Source organism: Bolinopsis microptera, chromosome 6 (assembly GCF_026151205.1).
Source record: "Bolinopsis microptera isolate Bmic1 chromosome 6, MBARI_Bmic_1.0, whole genome shotgun sequence".
In the NCBI taxonomy this organism is placed as follows: domain Eukaryota; kingdom Metazoa; phylum Ctenophora; class Tentaculata; order Lobata; family Bolinopsidae; genus Bolinopsis; species Bolinopsis microptera.
This window is the reverse complement of record NC_087077.1, coordinates 20,550,927-20,564,393: the sequence shown is the minus strand read 5'-3', so window position 1 is coordinate 20,564,393 and position 13,467 is coordinate 20,550,927. Positions and strand designations below refer to the sequence as shown.

Genomic DNA, 13,467 nt, shown 5'->3' with positions numbered 1-13,467 from the left:
TCATATTAATTATATTAAAAGTTAATGAAATTAGTGGGGCGCTACGTTTTATAAAATGTTCGAAGGAGCTGAAGTAAAGTTGGGGGGGGGGGGGGGGGGGGTGACAAAGTTGTTATTAACCTCCTGTAAATAAGAGGGGATTAGTTGGATAACTGCCACATGTACAAGATATTCTCAAATAGCATGGATATATTAGAGTCTAGTCTATAATATATATTAGACTCTGTAAAGCACTAAGTTTAATAGCTTTTAGATAGGCACGGTATATAAAGCTATAAGGTGTTTCGTTTGTGGGCACGTTTTGTGACCATTATTTGAAATATCCATAATCTGGACACGAATTAGCGTGGTCCGAAGTCATTCTTGTCATTTTTGACACTATGTTATATTCTTAGGGTTGCTAGAACATGAAATTGAATATATCTGGACATTGAGTAAGTGGCTCTAGGTTGATTGGTGAACAGGTAAACAGCCGTCACGTGTTAATACTATTAGTTACCATAGTTACACTACTAGTTACCATAGTTACACTACTAGTTACCATAGTTACACTACTAGTTACCATAGTTACAGCCGTCACGTGTTAATACTAACATGGTCCAGCGGCGGACAGACCACTTCACCATTGACACAAGCCGGGATAACCAACACTTTTTCTTGACAAGGTAGACACTAGACTGTAGACTGGGAAAATAATTAATTAGAATTACGTAAGGACCAATACCCTTTGAGGGACAGTTCACCTAGCTTGCTAGAGGGAATGGCGTGCAAGGAGCAAGGTAAGGTTCCTAACCTCCATCAACATTGAACAGGTCTACATATTGCTATTTGTGTGAAAATGACATTTCGGAACCCCTCCGTTATTTAGGACGAGAAAGTTCTAGATAGTGGTGCTCCACCTTCTCAACTACTAACGATAATGGGTATATGAGGCAACAGGTATATATGGTCTGCAATGTGTTGGGTTATTCTACATTACTACGCGTACGGAAGTACGTTTATTCACTCTGGACTGATGAAATCTCCAGAATCCAGATGGAAGCACAATCTCAATATGCTCGATCCTTTGTACGAGATTAAACGAAGCCATCTTTGTCCGCCAATAATTTTAAATAGTTGGATACTCTAGGTGCACTTCAAGCTCCTTAACCAAGAGGGTGTCATATTCATTTACCAAGGAATTGTGTACTTTCTATCTTTAACAGCCGGTCAAATTATTTGCGTATCTTAGTCTCTGGGGATATGGAATGATACATACTGGTATGCACTTCATATCCATTCATACAGACGGTAACCATGGCAACATTCATGCTGGATCCAACAAGATAGCCTCTGGTTCCGCTCCCTTTCTTCTACACAGTATTAGTAAGACAGGATCTACATAGTCCTCTTCAAAAACCAGTGCTTTAGTAAACGAAAGTTGTGTTAATCAAACTAAACAGATATCTATACAATATATAATATATCTATACTCGATAGTTTTGTAGTTGAGCCAGTTGGAACTTTAATGTAACTTTCGTGACGGTCACTTCAATTTGAAGCGACTGTCATGAAAATAGCCGATTAAATATGACATGATGTATAAAAGTTGATGATCATGAAGCTTAAAGTCGAACTGTCAAATAAATGTCAGACTATGCTAATCTAGAGATGAGTTTATACTGGTTCTAGATTGTAGACCTAATCTAGAGGCTAGATGAGCTTATTCTGGTTCTATATTGTAGACCTAATCAAGAGGCTAGATGATTTTATACTTGTTCTAGATTGTAGACCTAATCTAGGGGTTCTCCTGTCAAATGACTGCTCCTGGTCTTCTCACATACATCAGATGGCTAAAACAGCAAGGACGATGACGTAATGGGTCCTTAGCGTATTCAGAGATAGGTCACGCTTCCTCATGCTCACACTCTACAAAACCATGGTGAGAAGCAAACTCGAATACTGCTGCCCGGTGTGGAACGCTGACAAGATCAGCGATATAGAAGCTATTGAAAGCATCCAACGACACTACACTCGTCGAATCAGTGGCTGCCAGAACCTTGACTACTGGGAACGCCTGCAGAACCTGAATCTTCTCTCATTACAGAGACGCAGAGAACGATACATCATAATCCATACATGGAAGATGATGAATGGACTAGCTCCGAACGACATCAACATGCAGTTCAAGGAAAGCTCCCGAAGTAGTATTCATAATGGTACTTATAACTCACCTAAAAATGAGGCACCTGTGACTGTGTGTAATTACGTAATTTAACCCTAATTTGTGGTAATTTTTGCTAACCCTAATTGCTAATTGTATACACTAACCCTAATTGAGAGTGTTTATTCCTCATTAACATTTTGCTAATTTGGGGATACCATACTATTACACTGAGGCTAACCCTAGATAACAATTATATAGTGTACACTTTAACTTGAACACTGCGTATGTTGCATGAGAAACTATATACAATAGTTATTGTCAGAAGCTTTTAGCCACACCTGTTCATACTATATAGAGGAGCAAGTACTGGAGCAGCATTGTGCACATCTAATTACAACCCTTATATGTCTATTAATGGAAAAGTCATTATTTGTAATACGGGAGTATCATGTAAGTGTTAACTTGTGACACACAGAAAGTTTTTTCTTATTACCTTTTAGCTTTCTAATAAGGACTGATGTTGACCTCTGGGGATATTTCTAAGTTGTCAGACCGTGAACTAAGAGAGAAGTTAATACCTAAACCTGGATCTAGTACTGAGACTCCGAGGAAAGTATACAAGGTGCAATTGTTTAACCTAAAGCTCGATTTTCTGGATCAGGATTAAGTTGAATACTGACCCATGATTGCATCTGTATGGATACTCAAAGTCACAACACCTGTTGATGTGACAAAAGAATCAGCCAGTTTTGATGAGTTGCACTTGAAATATCTTATCGATCAATTTGACACATCTGACCGAATGAATTATTATTATTGTGTGTCAACAGTATGACATAGTACACAGCATGCAGTATAGGAGAGCAGCAAATTAATCAATCGTGTTAATATGAGTGAACATTATTTTAAATAATGTGTTAAGATCACTAAAACAGTAAATTTCTCAACCCCAATAAATCGGCTATATAAGGAACTCATAAACAGGATCATTTCCTAATTAACGCGCTACGATACGCTTCATTGTTTTTTTTAGAGCTTATTAACTTTTGTGACATCGCGTAAAACAAAACAAAAAAACGTCCTATATAAAGGGGGACTCTATACAGTTTAAGTCACTTCACGTTTGACTAGTAACGCTATGTCAAAGATGGTGTACTCCCACAAATGTAACCATTGTTACAAGTCTTTTAAAACTTCACGAAGCTTGGCGTCACACAAATACAAATTTCATTCTGACACACGTTCAGTTAATAAAGACCGCAGAAATCTTGATAATTTTTCTATCAATAGTGATATTGAATCAGTCTCTGTAACAAGTGAGACATCAGTTTCATTTTGTTACTTGTTGTTGTTTCATTTTTTTACTTTATTTGCAAATTGAAATTGATTTATGAAGTTTGTTTAGTCTTTTGCGTATTTCATGACAATATTAATAAAAGAAATAGTTTTTTTTTTAAATACTAAAAAGAATTGAATATATCGAATAACAATAAAAAATCCCTCGCTACAATATTTTTAAATTAATACGTAATTCTAAATTTTCAAAAAATAAAAATAAAAGTCGAATATTGAGTAATCAATTATCCATAGTCCCTTTCTTCAATTCGAATCTTCAATGTCTGAATTATCACTAGTATAATATTCTGTCTGAGTCTCATCAGCTGAATTTTCTTCCTCTATTTCGTCACTTGAACCTTCTGAATCATCGTTTTCAGTTTGACCTGTAGTCTCATCATTTTGAGATTCTTCGTTTTCGTCCGATTCATCTTCACTTTCAAAATTAGGTTTTTGCTCAAACGAGACAGAAGTAAAAGCTTTTTGTAGAGCAAAGAAATTTTTGTGCACGATTTCTTGAGCCTCTTTAAATGAAGCATCATATATTCGTCGCAACAGGTTTTCTATTTCAAGACTATGATCAAAATTGTCAAGAAGTAAAAGAACTCCATTCTTTAGAGCTACTATTTGTTTCTGGATTGCTCCCACGTCATTGCTTTGGAATAATTGCTGAACGTTGGTTGCATCCTCCACTGTTTTGACAAACGATTGATCCATTTCATCTTCACAAGATTGCTCTAATCTTTTTATTTTTCTTTCAAGATCTCCTATTCGTTCAGATTGTCTTTTAGTCTCCCACTTTATCTCATTGGTGTTGTCGTGATTGTAATTCATTGGTGTAGGAAGATCATCACGTTTACTATACTCCAGCGAGAATATCTTAGCATCCAATTCCCTCAATTTGTCCTCTTGTTTGTCGTTTCTTTGTTGTACAATTTTCATGAGATCTTTCAATTCACGTAGAGCTAATGAAACTGATGTCTCACTTGTTACAGAGACTGATTCAATATCACTATTGACAGAAAAATTATCAAGATTTCTGCGGTCTTTATTAACTGAACGTGTGTCAGAATGAAATTTGTATTTGTGTGACGCCAAGCTTCGTGAAGTTTTAAAAGACTTGTAACAATGGTTACATTTGTGGGAGTACACCATCTTTGACATAGCGTTACTAGTCAAACGTGAAGTGACTTAAACTGTATAGAGTCCCCCTTTATATAGGACGTTTTTTTGTTTTGTTTTACGCGATGTCACAAAAGTTAATAAGCTCTAAAAAAAACAATGAAGCGTATCGTAGCGCGTTAATTAGGAAATGATCCTGTTTATGAGTTCCTTATATAGCCGATTTATTGGGGTTGAGAAATTTACTGTTTTAGTGATCTTAACACATTATTTAAAATAATGTTCACTCATATTAACACGATTGATTAATTTGCTGCTCTCCTATACTGCATGCTGTGTACTATGTCATACTGTTGACACACAATAATAATAATTCATTCGGTCAGATGTGTCAAATTGATCGATAAGATATTTCAAGTGCAACTCATCAAAACTGGCTGATTCTTTTGTCACATCAACAGGTGTTGTGACTTTGAGTATCCATACAGATGCAATCATGGGTCAGTATTCAACTTAATCCTGATCCAGAAAATCGAGCTTTAGGTTAAACAATTGCACCTTGTATACTTTCCTCGGAGTCTCAGTACTAGATCCAGGTTTAGGTATTAACTTCTCTCTTAGTTCACGGTCTGACAACTTAGAAATATCCCCAGAGGTCAACATCAGTCCTTATTAGAAAGCTAAAAGGTAATAAGAAAAAACTTTCTGTGTGTCACAAGTTAACACTTACATGATACTCCCGTATTACAAATAATGACTTTTCCATTAATAGACATATAAGGGTTGTAATTAGATGTGCACAATGCTGCTCCAGTACTTGCTCCTCTATATAGTATGAACAGGTGTGGCTAAAAGCTTCTGACAATAACTATTGTATATAGTTTCTCATGCAACATAGTTGTGGACACAACAAGAAAATTGAGAATAATCTTGTGCGAGGGTAGGGACCCAGATGTCGTTTCTAACCCAAATAAACTTTAAGGAGGCTTCTCATCAGTAGCCGCACCTCCTTACTCGGTTTCTGAACTGGAATTCTATGGGCTTCCAGACGGCCAGACCGAGTATTACCATCCCATCCTTCTAGAGTTCATCACAAGTAGCACCCACCTTGAAGATCTTTGACACCCAGACACACCCCATTGGCGAACAAACTTTGGATATAATCTTACATGCTCCCGAAGGAATCCCTGGTTTATGGTCTTTCTCATCGTCACCAGCACTTTCACTAGGTCACCAGCTCTTTCACTGAAGTCATCAGCCCTTTCACTGAAGTCATCAGATGTGACTCTGATCAACGTTATAGTTGTGGACACAACAAGAAAATTGAGAATAATCTTGTGCGAGGGTAGGGACCCAGATGTCGTTTCTAACCCAAATAAACTTTAAGGAGGCTTCTCATCAGTAGCCGCACCTCCTTACTCGGTTTCTGAACTGGAATTCTATGGGCTTCCAGACGGCCAGACCGAGTATTACCATCCCATCCTTCTAGAGTTCATCACAAGTAGCACCCACCTTGAAGATCTTTGACACCCAGACACACCCCATTGGCGAACAAACTTTGGATATAATCTTACATGCTCCCGAAGGAATCCCTGGTTTATGGTCTTTCTCATCGTCACCAGCACTTTCACTAGGTTTTTTTTGTTGGGGACTGGCCCGTGGTACCAGCCAATGTTTACTCAAAAAATATATATAATATCAATGGTAATAAGAAATTCATCCCCGTGGGGCATAGCATAAATATAAAATGTAAAGGAAATCTCAAACTATTCAATTTAGATTCTACCGGTAAAGTATGCAATGAAGGTTTATAATTTAAAGTTTTATTTTCCAATGGTTAATAGGTAAAGATAAGAAAAGTAAAACAAGACTGAGCACTTCAAAATTTGTAGAATTTGTAACTTGATTTGAAATCGCGGCGATAAAAAAGAATGTCCTATGTTGGCAGTGTAATTGATGAGATATGCGACGTTTACTGAGTGATGCATAAGTGTGTGCATATAATCTAAGATGTAGAGACAAGGTTATTATCGGCATTTTGGTTTATGTTACGCTTTGATTTTCTTAGTCCTGTTATACAATATAACATGAAATTAGGCCAATCGTCTTCGATGTTTTCATTTTGCTGATCGATGAGCATAGTTTTTATACAGGTTTTTAGACATTACTTTGACACCATGAGCATGTGCGAATATTTCTAATAGAGTAACACCAGCCGCTGCAGCTTGAACATTTGATCTTGACTTTGTTTTCAGATGTAACAGTGGGTTCCATTTATAACTAAATATTATGATTATGATACTGATAGTATATAAAACTATAGTTCAAATCAGATTCTTTCACGAGAACCGGAGGTCCTGTATGCTACAGAATCGTGATATGATTTAAAAGTAAATTATATTAAAATCGGATAATTAAGTGAAATAAAGTGTCTTTATCTAGGGCCTTATCAGTATGATTTAAATAACTGATTTGGCTAAAAAATAGAAATCGAATAAAGTGGTTGCTTTTGTGTTGTGTAGTTTTGTGAGGTGTTATTTGTATTTGATTTGTTTGTAGCGTTTACGTAATAAGGGACTATCGCACTGAACTTGAGTAATACTGAAGAGAACGCACTTGATTATTTATAGATTTGTATGTGAATTTTGAATGTTGTATAGAGTTATGAAATCTCATTGATTTAGGATGATACAGATTTGTAGAGTAAAATGTTTTGTGTGCGATCGGGTGATAAGAGATACTGATAATGGATGAGCTTATCAGATAATGAGAAAAATTCCACCAATCAGATCATTTCATTATATGATCTATCTTGGTAACGATCTGTTAAAGGTGGACTGGAAGTTGAGAAAAAATTGAATCGTATTTTTTAATCAGAATGGTATCAATGATTTGTAAAGCGCTCAGCTTCGGTTATATCTGGAGAGACTGTTAGGCTTGTGGTGATAGAGCCACTCACAGTTCCTGTGACGTCTCTGTTCAGATCCACATAACTTGCCAACGCAGTTAACAAGTTCATGTGCCATTACCCTTTGCACCTCGTGATATAAGTGGATGCCATGTCTGTCGTTGCGGTCCCATACGTAGTATGAGTTAACACGCTTGATCACGGCATGGGCATCGAAAAAACTCAGATTTGGAATATCCTTAGCCAGGTTCAACATTATGATATTAAAAGCGTCAATCTCTGCATTCAACCAGTTAAATTTAGTCATAGATAAAGCACAAAACATAAACTCGGTATTCTTGTTATTGTTACAAGAGTCTATAAAACGGGGACAGAAATTGTCCGCAAGACTCCTGGCCGACTGCCCATACCTAGCTAGGTCATTAATGCCGCAGGAAAGTACGACTGCTTTAGAATGTTTGAACTCATGTTGATGTTCCAGTGAGTTCACTAGTTGATAGTTAAGGCGCTTTTGACATCGGTGGCCAGGTATCTGGTCGAACAGCCATTCTGGTGTTTCTCGGTGTATTGAGTCGTGAATGAAGAGGACTCTGGAGTGACGGGACGTTGGTGACTGTATCTGTGTAGGTGGTGCAACAGGCGGGACCCGAGTAGGGGCTGCAGGTGCTGGCAAGGCCGTGGGATCAGGCTGTTTCAACTTGCGAAGAGTGAACGAGATTCGTGGCTGCCTTAACATAGGATCACGTTCAATGCCGTGCTGCCAGTGGTTCTGATCAGATCGAGACATTGCAAAGACAGAGCCGTGCTCAAGCGGGATGTTATGCTCAACGAAAGGGCCTGTCGACGTTGACATTCTCATAATTCTGGTAGAGCCAAATGATGCAGTGTAAATCAGACTATCTTCTACAATGCTAGATTCGCTGTCACTATGCAATGGAATACCAACTGACCCGTCCTTATAGTAAGTACAGAGGCAGGTGTAGTTCGTGGGAGTAATGTCAGGATCGGATTTATGCAAACAATCAAAAATGCGCTGTAGGACAAGTGGCAAGGGCTTATCATGGGTTGCACGGTGGTTGGTTCTGCCATAACTGTAAGGTACCGAGCCAAAATATGACGTTGAACGGCCCCCCGGGTGTTTCATGTTAAAGTCAAGCTCGCGGTAGATTTCATCAAAAGAAAGTTCACCAAAGTCACAGTCCAAAAATCTTACCGGAGGTGGTGGGTTAGGTATACTTTCTACTTCACCGGAAGGGGAGAGAGTCTGTGGAGAACTACTGCTAGCTGCTTCAACGATGAGAGAGGTCTGCTTCCTGGACTCTTCAGAGACTTCCTGGATCGCAGTGCAGGCTCGTTCCGTGATGCTGTTGACCGCCTTCTCAACCTCTTCATTAACGGTACATGAAATGAGTTTTAGACTCGCAGTTAATTTGTTCATTGTCTCGTCAGCGTCTAGGGCACATTGGCCTAATAAATGTTTCCGTAAAAAAGAAATTTTGTTGTCCGTTGTGCTTGCTTTAGTAGCACTTTTCGAAAGGAGGCGGAGTCTTTCGAACTCAAAATCTAAATCGGGAGCAGGCAGTAAGCTTAACAAGTGAAGGCATGTTGTTGCTGCAAACGTGTAATTCCCTGACACCCCAAGCCCCAACATACCGATAGGAGGTGCTTCTGAGTCAGCGATTGACTCAGAAGCAGCTTTAGAAGGTAGTTTCTTCCTCTGGGATGATGTAGGTGTAGAGGTATTAGGTGTAGAATTTCGTCGCATGATCAGTATAAATCACAAGCTCAGTGCGATAAGAAAAGGTAGATTACAGAGGAAAAATATTGATGCGTAATGAAAGTAGTAAAATGATAATGTTGCGTAATGAAAGTAGTAAAATGATAATGAAATAATGAAAGTAGAGTCACAAGCTCTTTCACTGAAGTCATCAGCCCTTTCACTGAAGTCATCAGATGTGACTCTGATCAACGTTATAGTTGTGGACACAACAAGAAAATTGAGAATAATCTTGTGCGAGGGTAGGGACCCAGATGTCGTTTCTAACCCAAATAAACTTTAAGGAGGCTTCTCATCAGTAGCCGCACCTCCTTACTCGCAGTGTTCAAGTTAAAGTGTACACTATATAATTGTTATCTAGGGTTAGCCTCAGTGTAATAGTATGGTATCCCCAAATTAGCAAAATGTTAATGAGGAATAAACACTCTCAATTAGGGTTAGTGTATACAATTAGCAATTAGGGTTAGCAAAAATTACCACAAATTAGGGTTAAATTACGTAATTACACACAGTCACAGGTGCCTCATTTTTAGGTGAGTTATAAGTACCATTATGAATACTACTTCCCGACACGGTGTAAAGGCCACTGTGCCTGCATTTAACAAAAAGGCACAATGCTCAATCTCGACCCATTATGAAAACTCTTTTGGAGTAACAGCAGCCAAACTATGGAACCTGCTCCCCAAGGAAGTTAACACAATCCAAGTCTTGGAAACTTTCAAATCCTCCCTTGCTAAGTTCCTGATAGGCTTCCCGGATACCCCGCCCACAAAAGGGTATACCGCCATTACAAATAATTCTCTTCTGGAATGGACTCTACAAAAAGATCTAAGCCAGGAGTGATTGGAGGACGTACTTGATACTGTTGTCCAGAAGCGATCCCTGCCGAACCTACCTAAAGTAACCTAAAGTAAGTAAGTAGATGAGTTTATACTTGTTCGAGATTGTAGACCTAATCTAGAGGCTAGATGAGTTTATACCGGTTCTAGATTGTAGACCTAATCTAGATGCTAGATGAGTTTATACTTGTTCTAGATTGTAGACCTAATCTAGAGGCTAGATGAGTTTATACTGGTTCTAGATTGTAGACTTAATCTAGAGGCTAGATGAGTTTATACTGGTTCTAGATTGTAGACCTAATCTAGAAGCTAGATGAGTTTATACTTGTTCTAGATTGTAGAACTAATCTAGTTGCTAGATGAGTTTATACTGGTTCTAGATTGTAGACCTAATCTAGAAGCTAGATGAGTTTATACTTGTTCTAGATTGTAGAACTAATCTAGTTGCTAGATGAGTTTATACTGGTTCTAGATTGTAGACCTAATCTAGAGGCTAGATGAATTTATACTTGTTCTAGATTGTAGACCTAATCTAGAGGCTAGATGAGTTTATACTGGTTCTAGATTGTAGACCTAATCTAGAAGCTAGATGAGTTTATACTTGTTCTAGATTGTAGAACTAATCTAGTTGCTAGATGAGTTTATACTTGTTCTAGATTGTAGAACTAATCTAGAGGCTAGATGAGTTTATACTTGTTCTAGATTGTAGACCTAATCTAGAAGCTAGATGAGTTTATACTTGTTCTAGATTGTAGAACTAATCTAGTTGCTAGATGAGTTTATACTGGTTCTAGATTGTAGACCTAATCTAGAAGCTAGATGAGTTTATACTTGTTCTAGATTGTAGAACTAATCTAGTTGCTAGATGAGTTTATACTGGTTCTAGATTGTAGACCTAATCTAGAAGCTAGATGAGTTTATACTTGTTCTAGATTGTAGAACTAATCTAGTTGCTAGATGAGTTTATACTGGTTCTAGATTGTAGACCTAATCTAGAGGCTAGATGATTTTATACTTGTTCTAGATTGTAGAACTAATCTAGTTGCTAGATGAGTTTATACTGGTTCTAGATTGTAGACCTAATCTAGAAGCTAGATGAGTTTATACTGGTTCTAGATTGTAGACCTAATCTAGAGGCTAGATGAATTTATACTTGTTCTAGATTGTAGACCTAATCTAGAGGCTAGATGAGTTTATACTGGTTCTAGATTGTAGACCTAATCTAGAGGCTAGATGAGTTTATACTTGTTCTAGATTGTAGACCTAATCTAGAAGCTAGATGAGTTTATACTTGTTCTAGATTGTAGACCTAATCTAGAAGCTAGATGAGTTTATTATAGCCTCTAGTTTAATAGATGTGGATACTGGCGGGGAGGTGATAATTGTTTGTTTACGTTTTAGGTGGCGCCTCTATATAGCAGGTTGAAGATGTGATGCAAATTTTGTATTATAGGCTATTAAAAAAAAGCAACTGCTTTTATAATTTATGTATCGTCTCCAAACGCATGCAGCGCAATTGGCTTCTTTTAGCAAGCTACCCAGTCGCGTATATAGCCCATAAGGGTTGGTTGCTGAAATTCCGACACATTTATCTTTTAAGATACCAGAAGAATAGGATTGGGCGACATCTGTCCGAAAGCGACATCTGTCCGAATCAGAAAATATGTTATTTGGACAATAGTTTATGTCGGATCCTACCGTACGATTTTCTTAAAACTTTCCATAAAGTATGGTGGTTATATGACAAATAATATGTGTAAGTTTGAGCGAGTTTCTATGAGCCAAGTTTAAGATATTACCTTAACCGCAAAAAATATATCCAATTCGGTGGTACTCAGTGGTTCCAAAGCATATATCTGGAGATCCAACGATACGATTTTCTTGAAAATTCTTCAAACTTACACATATCATTCGTCCTATAACCACCATACTTTATGGAAAGTTTTAAGAAAATCGTACGGTAGGATCCGACATAAATTATTGTCCAAATAACATATTTTCTGATTCGGACAGATGTCGCTTTCGGACAGATGTCGTGTTACCGAAGAATAGTCGGATCCCAACCGTTCTAAAAGGCTATCTCGTTAGCTTTTCGTGTTAAAAGCGATTTCTGAACGGTTATCACATCTCTAGATGATTCTTAAAACATTTGGACTTCATTGCATTTTTGAAATAAATGCAATGAGGGCGTTTTCGGCAACACCCTTTTTCAGTGTTTCGCGGTCACTCGAATTTTTGTATTTCGGCTCAGGAAGGTCTTAAAGACTATTCCGATACACCAAAATGTGCCTAATAGCCCCATTTATATACAACTTATGAAGCAACATATACCTTAAAATGCTTCGTTTCGGAAATATGGCCGAAAAATGGTTTTTGGCTTGACGCAGTTCATAATTTCCGTGATTTTTGGCATTTCCGCCTAGGAAGGTCGTAGAGACTATTCTGATACACTAAAATGTACATAATAGCCACATTTATATACAACTTATGAAGCAACATATACCCTAAAAGGCTTACTTTCGGAAATGTGGCTGAAAAACGGATTTTTGCCGAGCGAACAATGACAGTATTCACAAATGGGCTATTGGGCTGTTAACTAGAAAGGTCTTAAAGACTCATGAGCAACATAACATTTGTCACAAGATGTAAGATGACTCACTTTGTGTCCAGAAACACCTACAAAAATTGGAGAATGGTCTACTTTATTGGGCATCTCTCTTAATGGGCCAGGACAGCAGCATATTTGTGTCTTACGAAAGGGCAATTTTTAAAATTACGGTTTCTTAAGGTCAAAGGATCGGCTGCTAACAGCAAATTGTTCCCAATTGCCGACTCATGCACATCATATACTCAAAAACGCTCACTTTAGGAGTCATTAGTAAATAACTACTACATGATTTGTGACAACTCCAACAATTTTTCCTTGGCACCAACTTAAATAAAATGTGTTGACCAAAATTCAACTTCAAACTTTTTATTTATTCATGCCATGAAACCATAATATATGTACCAAGAATACCGGACCTTAAATAAATCGGCACTGGATCCGGGCCAGATTGTTCCTTGACCGCTGACCAGTACCCCACTTTATAATTATGATTGATTTCGTTGCCTCGACCAATATTGATCTGTAATCCCTGGATTGAGATCTGTTGGCCGCAGTTTAATTTAGCTAATTTCCTATAATACCGCAGTGGTTTGGTTCCCACTTCATAATGACCCCATATTCTTTTTTTCAGTCGCATAGATTTTCCCATCGTATGATAATGCGTGTCATTCCCTCGTTTTTTAATCAAGTGGTGACTGGCTAGTTCTTCTGTTATTACAGCTGTGAGCTGCC

General features: G+C 37.8%; 1 protein-coding gene across 1 annotated transcript in view; it reads right to left on the bottom strand.

The window, feature by feature from the left end:
- Positions 1-13,467, bottom strand: part of LOC134817507 (paired mesoderm homeobox protein 2A-like) — a 73,338-nt gene that overhangs the window by 53,390 nt on the left and 6,481 nt on the right. The gene's annotated exons all lie outside the window — the stretch shown is intronic.